Source organism: Poromitra crassiceps (assembly GCF_964638095.1).
Source record: "Poromitra crassiceps genome assembly, chromosome: 13".
Classification (NCBI taxonomy): Eukaryota; Metazoa; Chordata; class Actinopteri; order Beryciformes; family Melamphaidae; genus Poromitra; species Poromitra crassiceps.
Window position 1 is genome coordinate 12,292,430 of NC_139644.1, and position 18,964 is coordinate 12,311,393.

Genomic DNA, 18,964 nt, shown 5'->3' on the forward strand with positions numbered 1-18,964 from the left:
TTAATCGACAATTATTTTGATAATCGATTAATCGTTTTTGAGTACAATTTCTAAGAGAAAAGGACTAAATTCTCTCATTCCAGCTTGCTTAAATGTGAATATTTTCTGGTTTCTTTACTCCTCTATGACAGTAAACTGATATTATCTTTGAGTTGTGGACAAAACAAGACATTTTAGAGGGCGTCATCTTGGACTTTGGGAAACACTAGGGGTGTCACGATACACTCAGTTCACGATACGATACGTATCACGATACTGGGTTCACGATAACGATACGATACGATACGATTTTAACAATATTTTTTTAAACTTGAATAATGACAATATATGACTGGAAAAGTAGTATTTTATTTGAAATGCACAAATACAAAACATGCTGTTGTGGGAAATTGTTATTACAATAACAACTAGAAAAAACATGAGATTGGAGATAAGGCTTATCTTGAAATAGAATGAGTTACACCATCACTTAGATTTACTTTGAACTAAAAGGTTTCTCAGCAGTATAAATTCTCATTATGCATCTTCAGTTTTTCTTCAAACTCAAACAACAAGACTTTTCTTAATCTATTTTTTATGCATCTTCAGTTTTTCCTGTCAAGTAAACAGTTTTGCCAGAAACTCAATTGAATGGTTTCTCTCCTGTATAACTTCTCATGTGTCTCTTCAGAGACTTGTTCAACTGAACTACTTTCCACACATTGAACTTCAACAAACAAAGACGTTTCTTAGTCTATTTAAAAAAAAAAAAAAAAAAAAAATTTTTTTTTTTTTTTTTTTTTTTTTTTTGCGATATGAGATTTCATCTCAACGATACATATCGTGACGTTTTACTATCGCGAAATTTCGTGGGACGATATATTGTGACACCCCTAGGAAACACTGATCATTATTTGCTACCATTTTCTGACATTTTATAGACCAAACAACTAATCGATTAATCGAGAAAATAATCGTCAGATTGATCGATTATGAAAATAATCGTTAGTGGCAGCCCTATATGCAACACACTCCACAGTACCAATAAATGCACCCCATATACATTCATTCTAAAATGGGGCAAAACTATACATTCTAGAAGCAGTGTTAGCAGTATGTCCCCTGCAAAATAGTCTTTGATTTTGGCCCATAAAATACAGAGTCTCTCAGCTGCAGCACAGTGCATCCATCTTGGCCCCAGCAGGCAGAACAACAAACTGTGGAAACTAAGGCAACAAAGAGCCCTGAATCCTCAGTATACTTCCAACACAAAGGCACACGTGACACAGCAGCACAAGCACCTGATCCCACACACAGGAACAGAACAGCAGTCTGAACACACTACTGCTTTGAGAGGGGAAGTGGGCCTGAGGGCTGGAAAAAGGGGGAGGGAGCGAGTGAGGCCGAAACACTATAAGAGGGAGATAAAAGAGAGAGAGAGAGAGAGAGAGAGAGAGAGAGAGAGAGAGAAGGTCCGACGGCCTGAGACTGAGGAGGGACCAGTGAAGAGGCAAAGGCATAGCAGCTCAGCTGACAGCAAGGCAATGAAGTAAAGGGGGGAGGTGGAGAGAGAGGGGAGAGAGGGAGGAGAGGGGAGAGAGGGGGGAGAGGGGAGAGAGAGGTGGAGAGATGGAGGGAGAGAGGGAGAAGTAGAGAGAGGGGGAGAGGGGAGAGAGGGGGGAGAGGGGAGAGAGAGGTGGAGAGATGGAGGGAGAGAGGGAGAAGTAGAGAGAGGGGGAGAGGGGAGAGAGGGAGCGAGGTGGAGAGAGGGGAGAGGTGGAGAGAGAGAGGGAGGAGAGGGGAGAGAGGGAGAGAGGTGGAGAGAGGGGGAAAGGTGGAGAGAGGTGGAGTGGTGAAGTGGGAGAAGTGGAGAAAGGGGGAAAGGTGGAGAGAGGGGGAGAGGGGAGAGAGAGAGGTGGAGAAAGGGGGAGAAGTGGAGAGAGGGGGAGAGAAAGGTGGAGAGAGGGGGAGAGAAAGGTGGAGAGATGGAGAGAGGGGAGAGGTGGAGAGAGGGGAAGAGAGGGGGAGAGAAAGGGGGAGAGAGATGGAGAGAGAGGACCGAGGAGAGAGGGGAAGAGAGAGAGTGGGCCGATGAGAGAGGGAGAGAGAGGTGGAGAGAGGGGAAGAGAGGGGGAGAGAAAGGTGGAGAGAGGGGAAGAGAGGGGGAGAGAAAGGTGGAGAGAGGGGGAGAGAGGGGAGAGGTGGAGAGAGGGGGAGAGAAAGGTGGAGAGAGGGGGAGAAGTGGAGAGGGATGGAGAGAGGGGAGAGGTGGAGAGAGGGGGAGAGAAAGGTGGAGAGAGGGGGAGAAGTGGAGAGAGGGGGGGAGAGATGGAGAGAGGTGACACACAGACAGAGAGAGGCTCGTTTAATCTGTCACCCATTCAGTGTCTGAGAGGAGCTGCAGACTCAAGAGTGCCTTTCTCCATCCTACTGGGCCCAATTATGTCAGGTGCTGACATCTCTGCTCTCTCTGAGAGAGAGAGAGAGAGAGAGAGTGAGAGAGAGAGAGAGAGAAGGTCCGACGGCCTGAGACTGAGGAGGGACCAGTGAAGAGGCAAAGGCATAGCAGCTCAGCTGACAGCAAGGCAATGAAGTAAAGGGGGGAGGTGGAGAGAGAGGGGAGAGAGGGAGGAGAGGGGAGAGAGGGGGGAGAGGGGAGAGAGAGGTGGAGAGATGGAGGGAGAGAGGGAGAAGTAGAGAGAGGGGGAGAGGGGAGAGAGGGGGGAGAGGGGAGAGAGAGGTGGAGAGATGGAGGGAGAGAGGGAGAAGTAGAGAGAGGGGGAGAGGGGAGAGAGGGAGCGAGGTGGAGAGAGGGGAGAGGTGGAGAGAGAGAGGGAGGAGAGGGGAGAGAGGGAGAGAGGTGGAGAGAGGGGGAAAGGTGGAGAGAGGTGGAGTGGTGAAGTGGGAGAAGTGGAGAAAGGGGGAAAGGTGGAGAGAGGGGGAGAGGGGAGAGAGAGAGGTGGAGAAAGGGGGAGAAGTGGAGAGAGGGGGAGAGAAAGGTGGAGAGAGGGGGAGAGAAAGGTGGAGAGATGGAGAGAGGGGAGAGGTGGAGAGAGGGGAAGAGAGGGGGAGAGAAAGGGGGAGAGAGATGGAGAGAGAGGACCGAGGAGAGAGGGGAAGAGAGAGAGTGGGCCGATGAGAGAGGGAGAGAGAGGTGGAGAGAGGGGAAGAGAGGGGGAGAGAAAGGTGGAGAGAGGGGAAGAGAGGGGGAGAGAAAGGTGGAGAGAGGGGGAGAGAGGGGAGAGGTGGAGAGAGGGGGAGAGAAAGGTGGAGAGAGGGGGAGAAGTGGAGAGGGATGGAGAGAGGGGAGAGGTGGAGAGAGGGGGAGAGAAAGGTGGAGAGAGGGGGAGAAGTGGAGAGAGGGGGGGAGAGATGGAGAGAGGTGACACACAGACAGAGAGAGGCTCGTTTAATCTGTCACCCATTCAGTGTCTGAGAGGAGCTGCAGACTCAAGAGTGCCTTTCTCCATCCTACTGGGCCCAATTATGTCAGGTGCTGACATCTCTGCTCTCTCTGAGAGAGAGAGAGAGAGAGAGAGTGAGAGAGAGAGAGAGAGGGAGAGGGAGAGAGGGAGAGGGAGAGAGAGAGAGGGAGAGAGAGAGAGGGAGAGGGAGAGTGAGAGTGAGAGAGGGAGAGGGAGAGAGAGAGAGAGAGAGAGAGGGAGAGAGAGAGTGAGAGAGAGAGAGCGAGAGCGAAAGAGACAAAATTGTTAACTAATCTAACTATAACTGAATCAATCCCACACAGGTGTAACACCTGGTTGTATCCCTGAATGTCAATTAGGAGGAACGGCAGCCTGTGATGATCAATAGTAATAACATAACAGACAGAAGCACTCCTCTTGGATGCTTCCAAACCTCACTAGTACCACAACAACAACAACAACAACAACCACCACCACCTCCCATCTTTGAACTCTCTCCTCCCCTCTGTGTTTTGCTTATGAAGTAAGTAAGTGTGCACTGCACATCCGCTCTGGTGAAACATGACTTAACCATCCATCACCGGTCAGACGCGGAGAGGAACGGATTTATGTCACAGACTGAGTCATGGGCGGAAGGCCAGCGCTAAGAATAGAAACGTGCTCTAGAGGTATAGAGAGGCACTGTGGAGGGATGCCATTCAATTAGTGCTGTATGTCTTCCTACCTGAGTAAGCAGAACACAGCGGCGGTGCGTCATTCAGCCCTTTGCTGATCACAGGTCTCGGGGCAATTAAAGGCGGAGTGCGTCGAACACATTGAGGTCTCCGTTTGAAACGCTAGTAGGGGGTGTCGACGTGTGAGGTGTTTGGGGAGTGCGTTACTTGAATTGAATGATGATGATGGTCTTTTTTGGGGCGCAGCAGAGAGCTGTCCCGCAACTCTCTGCTTGTCTGTTAACCTTGTGTGGGAAAACCATTCAGAGGCACACTTTGACTTGGAGAGAGCAGCAAACACACCGCCGGAATTACTGTAGCACAGCAGTGGTTTTCAAACGTTTTGTGACCGAGGCGCACCAAAGACAAAATCGCAAGGAACACCTGAATATAATATCCGTGCAAAATAGCCTCTACGTGTTATCACTCTTATCACTATGTAAACGTTTTGTATTTAAATGCCAAATCAAATGGGACAAACTCTATTACCCGTGAAATATTTATTAACAAAATCATTCAGGAATTCATTTGAAACTTTGTAAAATGACATCAAAAGCAGCAACACACGATTTAAACCAAAATTTGAACATAAGAAATGATGTAGGCTAACGGAACTGAAAAGAGGGAAAGACAGAAAGATTTGTGTTTTCCACTCTCATATTTCATTATTTATCCTTTTTTTTTTGCACATACAGAATTTGCCTCTGTATTGGGAAGTAGTACTGATATCACAAATTGAAAATTCACTCATAGCTTTTTGTATGGTTTTAGGCTATACAGTATATTTGCAATAATAATAATGTATGGTTGTCACAAAACCCCACGGCACAGGCACACCATTTGGGAACCACTGAGCGAGACATGTCTTACAGCCTACACTTGATAAATAAAAGATCCAAGCCTTTTTCTATGCACACAAAAGGCTTATTTCTCGCAAATATTGTTCACAAATGTATTTAAATCCATGTTAGTCAGCACTTCTCCTTTGCCCAGATAACCCCTCTCTCTCCCTGACAGGTGTGGCTTATCACAAGATGCTAATTAAACAGTGTGATTATTGCACACGTGTGCCATGGGCTGCTTACAATAACGCTGCCTTCAAATGAGGTCGTATTTACCGTGTTCACGAGCGCATTTTCAGAAAGCTCAGAGTTTCACGATACCGTGTGCTGTACACGCGTTCACAAGTTCCATTTGGAGGCAGCAGAACACATTGGAGAGACGGCTTAATGGTGCTGAAATGAACATTTAATTCACGGACAACATCTTTTATTGTGACCAGCCCAAAGCACACCTGTGCAATAATCATGCTGTTTAATAAGCATCTGGTTATGATGCCACACCTGTCAGGGGGATGGATTATCTTGGCAAAGGAGAAGTGCTCCCTAACACGGTTTTAAACTAAATTTGTGAACAGAATCTGAGAGAAATAAGCCTTTTTGTGGGCATAGAAAAACGATTCGATCTTTTATTAAAATTTGTGAAAAATGGGAGCAAAAACAAACATTTATATTTTTGTTCGGTATAGTTCTAAATTGAGTTTTTTTTAATGTCACAAAGATGTCTGCAGAAGAAAAACAAAGCATGAAAGAGATCAATCTCTCTCCATGTCTGAGCTCACTGCAACGTTGAATGACTGAGCCGATAGTAAACACTCCTTCCATTGACCACAAAAGAAAGCATTCATTTGACAAGGCCGGCCCGTGTAGGCGAGAACATCAAAGCTCACCGCTGGCTCAGCGGGTGGGTGGACATGTACGCGTCGTGAGACACGCATGCAGGCCCCGGAGTTTAACAAGGTTGAGCCTGTTACTCGCCCTGTCTGGCACCCCACCACTCTTGACATTTCCACTCCCTCGCCGCAACCGACGTACATTTAAGTAATGATTCTGCTATCACATTGGTGGTTTAGTCCCAAAGTGGACGAAGACGTGGCCTAGAAACTAGAATGCTAATGGCGGGGACAGAGACCCTGTGAGAAGACGTGCACTTGTTGCCCTGGGGGGAGGGCGGGCCTCCTCTGTCCTGTCCCACAGCCAAGCAGTCCTGCAGCCTGTCCAGAGGAAATCCTGTCCCCTTTATAACACCCAGTGAAAGCACAGCATTTTACAATAACAACCAAACGCTAACTCAAGCCTTCCCAAACCACACTAACAATGCCAGTGGCTCCAAAGGAATGCCTTGGCAGGCTACGAAAGCCGAGAAAAGATAAGTCACATCGAGAACCGCAAAACTCAAGTCTTTGTCCACAGTCCTGTGTGGGCTTACTACTAGACCAGTGGGTTCCCAGCTGGTGGGTAGCGACGCAAAAGGGGGTCGCGGGGCCGTTTTGAGAGGGTCAGGATTTATGCATGAAAAAAAATATATATTTGACTCCTTGAGGACGTCGGCGTCCACGGCCGACAATCTCGACATGACTGTATTTCAGAGGCTGTAGCAGCCAGGCTCGTTTTTAAACCCAGAGTGAAGATACTGGTATCCTAAGGCATCATTGGTTTCATTGGTATATCAACCAGTGTCCTCTAGAGAGAAGAGTGGCGTCAGCGGAGGACCAAAATGCAAGACTCATTAGCCAATGAACAGCAAGGAATGAGTCTCGCGCTACTTTTGCATGCTAAAATAAAGCTGATAATGTACAATTTGATTCAAGGGATGAAAAACCCTTTCAGAGTACAACACAAACTGTCTATTTCGCTGCAACTCGACAGTGCTGCTTAATCCAGGACCTTACTTCCTGGAACTCTTGAGAGTTAAAAAAAATGGTCCATTGGAGTCAATGGAGATGTCGGGACTCTTCTATCTACACGGCTCTGGTATCAACCATGTCATGCTAGCTTGTCAGCAAGGGAGGTTAATAACACCCCAAATTTAGGCTACATTTTGGTGAGGGGAAAAGTGGCATGGCCATTTTCAAAGGGGTCCCTTGGCCTCTCACCTCAAGATATGTGAATGAGAATGGGTTCTATGTGTACCCAAGAGTCTCCCCTTGCACACATGCCCACCCTGCAGTTTTTGAACAAAAACGTGCAGTTTTTTGCATGCAGTATAAATGTGTTATTTTCGCCTATTCTATTTGAATATGTCTGCATCTGCATACTGGGTAATAACACCAGGTAATAAGTGAGAACACCATATAAATAAATGTAAAAAAAAAAAGACGCTCCAGAGTTCCTTAGCCCCTCCTCGAGACACCGTTTCAGTCCCTCCTGGAGGAAAGAGACTAACGTCGTTAGCGACAAGTTTGGGGATTTTTTTCTGGCCATGGGATTAACATTACCAGCAAGCAGCAGTAAGCCAGGCAATGATGATAGCTGAGTAGCATGTGCTTTTATCACAGCTAAGTCCGATAGCATCAATGCTAACTATATCAACGCTAGCGGACTTTTAAGCTATGTTATTAGCATCGATGCTAGCAGACTTTTAGCTGTGTGGTAATAAAACCACATTTCCAGAGATGGCAGTGACAACAGAATACACACAGGCTTTAGATAAGGGTCTTACCTACATGTGTATGGGGGGGGATTGTGTTCACAACATGTACAAGTAACATTACTTGCTGGTCTAACCAGAGAGAGATGATGAACAGAGCAGCCACACTCAGACAGCACAGATAGGAGGGAGCGCTTGTAATTTACACCGGCGCACGAGCGGGCGGAGTTTTTTTCTTTCATTTCTTCCTCCATAACATGCCCACCGGTAACGGTGTTACCAGTGGGCATGTTATGTAATCAGGGTATGCCCCACCACCATGTAACACCGACTACCGCAGCAGGCCTAATACTGGGGTCCCTAAACATTCTTGGAAATGGATTCAATTAGCCCAATTGTATTCGTGCGATGATGTAACTTGACCTCACTGTATAAAATGACCTATTGTGACCTCTAGCATAGACATCACAGCCTCATGAAACTTCACAACCACAGAGACCTAGATCATTCAGAAAGGAGCATCACCAGTTGTTTAACTTATATTAGCATACAGTATATACACACACGTGTAATTCAAGACAAGTCTGTATTTTTATTGAATTCAAGATTTTTTTTATTTTCATATTTCATAGAGTTGAATTTAGATTCTTGAAACTTAATGAGCATAACCAGTTTAATCTTGTTTAAAAAAATACATACACAAAAAAACAATCTGAAATTGGACTAAGGACAAATGTGGGTCGTGAGGCTCGTCCAGTAGAGAAGCACTGTGCTAAGAAGACGGTGACCCAACACACTGGAATGCCGTCCTTGGGTGTCTGCTCATGTTTTATTAAGGACAAGGCACAGGCGAACTGAACGGATGTTCTTTCTCTTCCATTTGATTGGGTTAATCTTCTGCCTTATTGCTGCGACAGTTCAATTCTCTCTGTACAGACGTCTTATCCAATAACAGTAGAAAAGAAAGCTCATAGCCCGCCTGACTAAAATGGCACCTGAATGGCTCGCTAGCCTATTTCTGACATATTCCTGAGTAACATTGAACACATTTGAGGCCAGGAAGTGAGGGAGGTAAAGAAAGCTGGGAGCGGTGCTGGAAACAGGAAGTGAGGGAGGTAAAGAAAGCTGGGAGCGGTGCTGGAAACAGGAAGTGAGGGAGGTAAAGAAATCCGGGAGCGGTGCTGGAAACAGGAAGTGAGGGAGGTAAAGAAAGACAGGAGCGGGTGCTGGGAACAGGAAGTGAGGGAGGTAAAGAAAGCTGGGAGCGGTGCTGGAAACAGGAAGTGAGGGAGGTCAAGAAAGCCGGGAGCGGTGCTGGAAACAGGAAGTGAGGGAGGTAAAGAAAGCCGGGAGCGGTGCTGGAAACAGGAAGTGAGGGAGGTAAACAAAGCCGGGAGCGGTGCTGGAAACAGGAAGTGAGGGAGGTAAAGAAAGCTGGGAGCGGTGCTGGAAACAGGAAGTGAGGGAGGTAAAGAAAGCTGGGAGCGGTGCTGGAAACAGGAAGTGAGGATCAGGGAGGTAAAGAAAGCTGGGAGCGGTGCTGGAAACAGGAAGTGAGGGAGGTAAACAAAGCCAGGAGCGGTGCTGGAAACAGGAAGTGAGGGAGGTAAACAAAGCCGGGAGCGGTGCTGGAAACAGGAAGTGAGGGAGGTAAAGAAAGCTGGGAGCGGTGCTGGAAACAGGAAGTGAGGGAGGTAAAGAAAGCTGGAAGCGGTGCTGGAAACAGGAAGTGAGGGAGGTAAAGAAAGCTGGGAGCGGTGCTGGAAACAGGAAGTGAGGGAGGTAAAGAAAGACAGGAGCGGGTGCTGGGAACAGGAAGTGAGGGAGGTAAAGAAAGCTGGGAGCGGTGCTGGAAACAGGAAGTGAGGGAGGTAAAGAAAGCTGGGAGCGGTGCTGGAAACAGGAAGTGAGGGAGGTAAAGAAATCCGGGAGCGGTGCTGGAAACAGGAAGTGAGGGAGGTAAAGAAAGCTGGGAGCGGTGCTGGAAACAGGAAGTGAGGGAGGTAAAGAAAGCTGGGAGCGGTGCTGGGAACAGGAGAACATTAGGCAAGGTTTGATAGCTGTGGTTAATAGCACCATTTTATGGCCATTTCCCCTGGATCCTCCACCTCCTGCTGCTTCACTAGCTCTCAGTACAACAGGCAGGCACGCCATGGTCCACAGTCTGCTCAAGACACAGGTAAACAACTGAGTGTTCACAGACAACACACAGTCTGTTCAAGACACAGGTAAACAACTGAGTGTTCACAGACAACACACAGTCTGCTCAAGACACAGGTAAACAACTGAGTGTTCACAACAAACACACAGTCTGCTCAAGAGTCAAGACACAGGTAAACAACTGAGTGTTCACCGACAACACAGTCTGCTCAAGACACAGGTCAACAACTGAGTGTTCACAACAAACACAGTTTGCTCAAAACACAGGTAAACAACTGAGTGTTCACAACAAACACACAGTCTGCTCAAGACACAGGTAAACAACTGAGTGTTCACAACAAACACAGTTTGCTCAAGACACAGGTAAACAACTGAGTGTTCACAACAAACACAGTTTGCTCAAGACACAGGTAAACAACTGAGTGTTCACAACAAACACAGTCTGCTCAAGACACAGGTAAACAACTGAGTGTTCACAACAAACACAGTTTGCTCAAGACACAGGTAAACAACTGAGTGTTCACAACAAACACAGTTTGCTCAAGACACAGGTAAACTACTGAGTGTTCACAACAAACACACAGTCTGCTCAAGACACAGGTAAACTACTGAGTGTTCACAACAAACACACAGTCTGCTCAAGACACAGGTAAACAACTGAGTGTTCACACAGACAACACACAGTCTGCTCAAGACACAGGTAAACAACTGAGTGTTCACAACACAGTCTGCTCAAGACACAGGTAAACTACTGAGTGTTCACAACAAACACACAGGCTGCTCAAGACACAGGTCAACAACTGAGTGTTCACAGACAACACACAGTCTGCTCAAGACACAGGTAAACAACTGAGTGTTCACACAGACAACACACAGTCTGCTCAAGACACAGGTAAACTACTGAGTGTTCACAACAAACACAGTTTGCTCAAGACACAGGTAAACTACTGAGTGTTCACAACAAACACAGTCTGCTCAAGACACAGGTAAACTACTGAGTGTTCACAACAAACACAGTCTGCTCAAGACACAGGTAAACTACTGAGTGTTCACAACAAACACACAGTCTGCTCAAGACACAGGTAAACTACTGAGTGTTCACAACAAACACACAGTCTGCTCAAGACACAGGTAAACAACTGAGTGTTCACACAGACAACACACAGTCTGCTCAAGACACAGGTAAACTACTGAGTGTTCACAACAAACACACAGGCTGCTCAAGACACAGGTAAACAACTGAGTGTTCACAACAAACACACAGGCTGCTCAAGACACAGGTAAACAACTGAGGGACTTTCCCAAAGGCACGTCGGCGTGAAAATATCCGTGTTTTGGAATGATCCGCTGAGATAAAGTTGGAAAATTAGCAGAGCGTTTTGTGCGTGCCCTCTCTTCTCCTGCGCCGTTTCGCTGACCCTGACCAGCCAATCAGAGTGATTTCTCTACCCCTGACCAGCCAATCACAGTGATTTCTCTCACCGACGACCCGAAAAGCCGCCGTCAAAGCCGACTGGAGCCAACGGTGCGGCGACACACCGCAAATACTCTAGCGACAGCCTCCCAGACGTGGCCGACGACGGCTTGGTGTGTCTGAGGCTGAAGCCTGCTAGAAAGAGGAAGCACCAGAGCGCATTGTGCTTTGAGTGCTTCAGTTTTACAGATGCAAATTGCTCCCACTGTTCCTCCGTCTCTCGCACACGGGAACAATAGACTGATTCTCCATCTCGTGGCCCTGTTCCCTTCATGTCCTCTTACCCTGCTGTCCTCTCTGTAGCGCCACCATCAACACGCCCCTCTCAGCCTATCTGCGTCTAACTGAGGGTCGTGTCTGCTCATCTTCAGCATGGCTGTGCTGTCATTAGCAGAGCATAGGGGGCGCTGCTGTGTGCGAGCGCCGGAGAGATGAGTCAAACAGGCCTCTGAACTGTGGTGGGCGAGAAAACAGGCGAGCAAAAAGCAGCCACTGCTTCTGCTGCTGCTGCTACAGGCTTTTACTACACCCACTTACATTGTAGGGGGGGCGCAGCTACACCTCCAAACACACACAGACGTCGCTACTAGACGAGAACAAACAGGAGGTACAAGCTCAAAACAATAGAAAAAAACATCCTTCAGTCACTTCATTGCCCAAACACTAGCATCTTCAGCACGGTGGCTCAGTTGTTGGCCACAACAAGAAGGCACCGGGTTCAAACCCCGGTCCGTCACAGGTGCTGTCTACGCGGATGTTATCTATGTGCGTGTTCTCCCCGTGTTCGTGTGGGTTTCCTCCGGGTGCTCCGGTTTCCTCCCACCATCAATGACATGTATGTTTTAGGGTTAATACTCCTGTCAATGACATGTACAGTATGTTAGGGTTAATACTCCTGTCAAAGACATGTATGTTAGGGTTAATACTCCTGTCAAAGACATGTATGTTAGGGTTAATACTCCTGTCAAAGACATGTATGTTAGGGGCAGGGCCCGAAATTAAGACCCGCCAAGCGCCAATGAGGACTCGATTTTACGTCTGGCGTGTGACGCGTGCTTTGTGAGACTGTCTCTAGTTTTCTGGTGGTGTCATTCTGGCTCTCTCGTATTCACCTTATGTTCATACGCGGGGGCGGGCCAAATTCTTCCGGGTCGTGTTAACACTTCCGGCGGTCACGGCGCGAAATACAAAAGAACATCATGAAGAAGAGAGTCGTTTTTGTAGCGGACAGTGCAGGGGGTAAAATAAAGAACGTAGCCTACTACTTTGAGCTCGGTACACAGCAAGCAAGCGGAGTATCCACCTTTCTTGTAAAACATACCTGGACTCCAACAAAGAAAGCTTCAGATAGTTTTCTCTCCTCCGAGCGCTCGAGCCACTTACTGTACGCCTATAAGACCCGCAGACGTTAACGTAATTCCCTGGAATGTGAGACTTAACGAGCCAGTTACATGGCGTTGCATTCTTAGACAGTGCCGTTAGCTTTTATTTGGTATCTTACATACAATTTGCTAAATTATTAGTTAATTCAGAGTTAGATGATATTGGAGCAGCCAGCCATTTTATTTGTATTTATTTTTACCGGAAGTCGTCACACGACATGACCAGACAACCGGGTCAAATGGGCGTGGCTACATAAGGTGAATAGTTCTAGGAAGGTTCCTAGTAGAGGAGGGGTCAAATGCAGAGGATGAATCGGTAGACCGATTAATCGGCCGGCCGATGAATGCCTGATAGGAGCATCCATGAGAAGAGACTGACCTGCTGTGACAGAAGCTACCGTTCTATAATCACTTCACTCAAATGAACGTTTCCTGGTGACAACTTCATCCAGGCCGCTTTCACAGCTGCTTTGTTTGCTACAATTGAATACAATCCTGTCGGGTTTATTGCTTTTGTTGAGTTCTAACGGGGCGGCAGGAACAGAACCAATTGAGTTAGGGTGCGAGTCGAAGAGGAGCTCCCCGGTCACAGGCTGCTACCAGCTCAGCGCTCAACTGCTTTATATGATATGAGGCTCGCTTACGGATGAGAACACAGCGAGGGAATCGTGCATTTAATGAAGACAAATGGTCGTTTTTTGTTGACGTACCTCCCAAAGTATTTGGAAGACCACAACTCGCCGTTGCTTGTTGGCCGAGCGACGACGTGTAATGAAATACCAGGCGAGTTGCATAGAGAAGCGCGCGCATATAATCAATCAATGTCAGCGAGCTGGTCGACCACACGAGTAGTTAGCATGTGTTGTTGTGATGTGTCACTTTGCAAAGTGGAAATGACACGAGGATATCTTGATGTTTTCATGTTCACTTTACGATTCAAAGCGAGGAAACGGACGGCCGACCTGCACGACAGGAAAAGGGCACACTTTGATGACATCATTTGGAGGCGGGGGCTCGTGTACTATGAGAGGGGCGGCTGTGGGCGTCTTGAAGATCAGACAGTGGACAGGCTGCTGCAGCAGGCCAACACTGGAACACACAGGCTGCTGCAGCAGGCCAACACTGGAACACACACAGCAGCCCAGCAGCAAAGCTTCAGCCAACACTGGAACACAACACACACACAGCAGCCCAGCAGCAAAGCTTCAGTCATAACGGAGCTACTTCATAGAAACAAACATGTCCTCACATCAGGTTGGAAATAGGAAAGGTCGGATGTCGAGTCGTTTCTTCTTTATCGACATTTACTTTTCACAACAGCCTCTCAGCACCGTGAGGCTCAGAGTAAACTGTGTGTTTTTCCTTTGAAGGTACGTTTGTTTGACGCCCGGCAGTAGTATGGAGTTACTTTGCCGTGTTTAAGCACACGATTTGGCCCAAACGTCCAAGAGCACCGCAAAGCCAGGAGAACTAGAGGTTATCTCACGAAGCGACACACTGTGGGCTGTGAATCTTCACTGGCCTCACGATTCGATTACGATTCAGAGGGCTACGATTCGATTACGATTATCGATGCATCACTTTTTTTCCACAATACATGATTTATTTTTTCTCACTCTCTTTTTTCTCACTGTGTGGCTACTTTTAAAATAAGTGCATTTGGAATTGCATTGTATTATGATCCAAATAAACAACTGCATGTACTTCCATTATATTTTATTCGATTATTAAAAACTAAAAACTAAAACAAAAATATTAATCGATTTTTGACATTTGTGATCTTATAATCGATTATTTTTGACACCCCTACTGTGCATGACCCATACATGACCCATACATGACCCATACATGACCCTACATGACCATACATGACCCGCCCTTGGCTGTGCCGTGGAGTCTTTGTTCCCTCTCTCTGCCATATCAGCTCTCAACAAGCTCCCTGGTTAAGCACAATATATGCATTAATTAATACACAGGACAAGATGTTACTATCCCTTGTGCCAAAATCCGAGGAAAAACACATTTAGAAGCCCAATCCAGAATAAAACAAGCTAACAGGCTAACAAACTAATAAACAAGACACAAATCACCAGTTACCTACCCTAGCCAACAGCAGTATGAAGCATGTCATTGGGGTTTTCAAGTGGGCACCTTCCTTCACCGACGTTTCGTTAAGTTAGGCCCACGACACCTCAAGAAGGCTTAACGGTGTAATCCAGCGTCCTGGAAACACCCCCCTCCATGCTACCACCGCACAACTGCATATTACCTCACTATCTAAGCCTAGCTATCCAGGGCGATTCGGTATGACATTCCTGACTACACCACCACTGTCAATGATTCAGCCCAGTTGATGCGGACCGTTAATCATGACCACCAACAAACAATCCCTAACTACACCACCACTGTCAATGATTCAGCCCTGTTGATGCGGACCGTTAATCATGACCAACATACAATCCCTAACTACACCACCACCGTCAATGATTCAACAACTGCAACTGTATGTATGAATTTATGTATGTCATGGGGTGTGAATTGTATGTGGGGCAAATTGCTTTGTGTTTGCCTCTGTGTATTGTACAGACTGTGACAACAAATGTCACCCCCCCCCCCCTCTCCCATTTTTCTCCCCAATTGTACTTGGCCAATTTCCCCCACTGCTGCCCCGGTCGCTGCTCCACCCTCTGCTGATCTGGGGAGAGCCGGAGACTAGCACTTCCTCCGACACATGTCGCAGTTGCCAGCCGCTTCTTTTCACCTGAAAGCGGGGAGCTTCACCGGCAGGACGTAGCACATGGGGGGATCACGCTATTCCCACGAGTTCCCTTCCACCCCGAGCAGGCACCGCGACCGACCAGAGGAGGCGCTAGTGTAGCGACCAGGACACATACCCTCAATCCGTCTTCCCACCCGCAGGCACAGCCAATCGTGTATGGATGCACGGCCAAGCTGGAGGTAACCCTTGGTAGGCAGGGAATCTAACGCTACACTACCCAGACGGCAGACGGCCAACTAATTTAATCTTGAAGGACAATAAGAATAAAAGAAACCATCTAGCCATCCATGGACCACATTACACTGAACATGTTGTTCATCTGGTATGGCTCGTTTGTAACTGGCTCATGTAACTGAGCCAATAAAAAACAAATGGCTAGCGCTATTAACACAAATCTGGCTCCTGATTGGTTAAGGAACCTCTCTAACACCTAACAGTTAGTCCTATTGCAGCAACATTATCCGCCCCTCTCTTCTTGTGTGTGTCATCTCATTTCTGAGTGTTGTCTTTATGTTCAAGCAACAAGGATGTCTAGAACGATGCAATTCTACAAGCTATTTGTCATTGATGTCGTTTGCACAGATCTCATGTTAAATGGCACAGCTTTGTTCACAACAAAATAGATTTTCTTTAAGCAAAGCATGTATCAATCAGCCAATAATTCATGTTACAACCACAACTATTGTTTTTTCCACCTACTGCTGCTCACTACCGACTTTGTCAAGAACAACAAATATTCCAGGGAGACAATCGTCGCACAGGTAAACGCATATGAAGAGCTAAGAGAGATACAGAGTGCAATTCATTGCTTTTCGACCATGACAACAACATACAATCTAGTGGCCTTGTTTGCAGTCATCTCTCTTCTGATCTGTCACGACTAATCACCTTGTGTTCCTCTATAATAGCACTCTTCCATTTCCCCCTCATTCAACAACCTGCTCCATATACAATCAAATGCGCCACTGCGTTGGAAACCTAAGTGCAATCCTCCGTTTCTCCATCGTCGTTAACAGAATGATCATTGTTCTGTCGTCTGTCTGTGTTGCTGCTGTGTCAACGACATCCAACTGATGCTGTTCACAAGGAAGTGGTTAACGCAGCTTTTACCGTAGCTGAGAAGCGCATCAGTAAAAGAAGGTGGAGGCTAAACACAGAGATGTTTCACGAACGCTTGAAACAAGAACTATTATTGATCGGGGGGATCGGTCACCTTCAGTGTTTATAGTCGTGAGATCTGATATCACTGATGCAGAAACAAAGAAGCTTTTCCCAGAAACGTCCGCTCCCACGTCGTGACAGCATCAAAGACTGTCACCATCAGTGACCAGTCCAGGCACTGGCCTTTGACAGAGCAGCATGCTGAAAGGCAGAGTCTGTACCTGGATGTCATGTAATTGTGCATCTTTAAAGTGCCGTGTGGATGCTGCATACAAAGAGTGTGCTTTGTGGACTAGGTCGTTGGGGCTCAACAGAATGACATCCACTGTGATGATGACATGAGTCTCTGCAGGAGGGCGAGAGTCACGCGTTCTCCCCGACACTGCAGCAACAAGGGCTTGGTGTTGAAGGCCAGGCAGGAAGTCAACTTTAGCCGTCACTGCTGCCTGGGGACGTCACACCGACGTGAGGACAATGTCCTCGCACCACACTCTGCCTTTTGTGTTGAATGACAGTCATCCATCTCCTCCCTCCTTCTATTTGAACGTGCCTCAAGTATTCAATATGCAAGAGGAGTTTTTGGACTCGCCCATAAGTTCCCAATTGGCAATTGCAAAAAAAAAAAAAAAAAAAAGCAATCATCATTGAATGATTTCCTGCACAAGCTTTAACATTTTGTAAACGTATTCCTGGTTTGATCCGCTGAGCAAAAAAGCCTAGATCAGATCTAAGCCTAGATCAGATCTCGTGGCCAAAACCACTCCGGAGGCAGAAGCCACATAAAGCTTTTATGTGTAATGGGCTTTCATCATCACTGTTAACTGCCCTGGGAAACATGTCTGTTTCTCCACACTCTCGAGTACAAAGACACCACGCTGAGTTCCCTACAAGCATTGGGTTGTCAAGCACCAACCTCCCCGTTCACAATGTCTTCGTATATCACAACAGCGAGGCTGGGAATCGGGAGGGGTTCAGCTGATTAGGGAGAACTTCATGGGGAGTCTCGTGTATCAAGCGCTCGCGGCCTTCGAAATGACCTCTCTCGCAAATGACCCACGATACTGGTCTGTCTGTGGGATGTCTGAGGTTACTGATTGGCAATGCCAACCAGAGGCCTGGAGAGAATGCAGACTCAGATTCAAGCTTCAAATCAGATTTGAACAACCCCAGGAGAACATTATTTGACCTTAATTTGATGACAAAACATGTATGTAAAGTATATGAACATATTGTATACCGGTATATCACTAGCAATGCTCTGACACAAACGACTGATAATCCAGTTGACATTTTGGGTAAAACATGATTCTGAATCAGCAAATTCTCAGAGATCTCACTCACAGTATGGTGGGGGTGGGGGGGGTCGCGATTCGCAACTGCATTCTTCTTCAAATTGAATAACTAATCTAATCTTCTTGAGGACTGAACTTCTAAGACTACTTTGCTACGCATGCAAGACAAAGCAACGCACTATCCTAGCTGGAAATTTACAATTGCCTTTTTTAACCAAATAACCAAATAAGCACACCTCTCATACAACCAAAATGAGTTTAGTGTTGTAAATCCCCAAAAACAGTGACTGGTTACATTCTCAAGGTGACGAGTGGGAAAAAAAGAGTGTGTGTGGAGGATGGGATGTGTCAAATATCAGTGGTCTGTCACCTTCAGCTCTCATAAAACAGCCAAGAACAGACCCACCACCATCATCAAAGAGCTGTGCAAGGTGCCTGGAGAGGGGAAGTGAGAGGTGAGAGATGGAGGATGCTAGCTAGCTAAGCTATATACACCACCACTAAAACACAACAGCAGCAAAAATGGTGTTTATGTTGGGTTTTTTTTTTACAGGAAATTGTAAAAATGGGCAGAACTTTAACTTCCTGTAAGCGGCAGTGCAGAACTGAGGGTATTAGCAATATGTTGCCCTGTTGTTTTGGCTGTAGCAGGCTAATTTAAGGTGTGAACTGAGCCATAAAGTCTGGCAACTAATCTCTAACAGCATAGCATGGCTACTCTCCAAAACAGTCCTGTGTGGACTGTACTGTACAGGCGCAGGATCATGCCTCCATTTCATTTGCATCCTATTAATGTCCAGAATAGCTATTCTGTGGAGCTAATATAGTCTGGCTGTGCAGTGTGGTGGATGAACCCTACATGACCCAGTTACTAAGCTGTCATCCTGCATCGGGAACAAAGAGGAGCAGCTGTCTATCAATTATAGCGTAGACGCGTTTTGAGGAGTGACGCGTACCGTTACTTTAGCCACACACACAGCACCTGCACCAGTGGCTAGAGTTTCTCCCTGGTACCGGCCTTGCTGACCCCGTATCACAGGGTGACGAGTCCAGTTCAATATGTAAAAGTATTACCAGGACAAACGTGCAATGCAAGATCACCATTACCAAACAAGGCAGACTGGCCTGCAGAGATCATACGACTGATGAAAAATAAATAAACGTAAAATC

At 46.8% G+C, this 18,964-nt stretch overlaps 1 protein-coding gene across 1 annotated transcript in view; it reads right to left on the bottom strand.

Annotated features, from left to right (window-relative positions):
- The window catches only part of mosmoa (modulator of smoothened a), a 41,359-nt gene that overhangs the window by 21,184 nt on the left and 1,211 nt on the right, over positions 1–18,964 (bottom strand). The gene's annotated exons all lie outside the window — the stretch shown is intronic.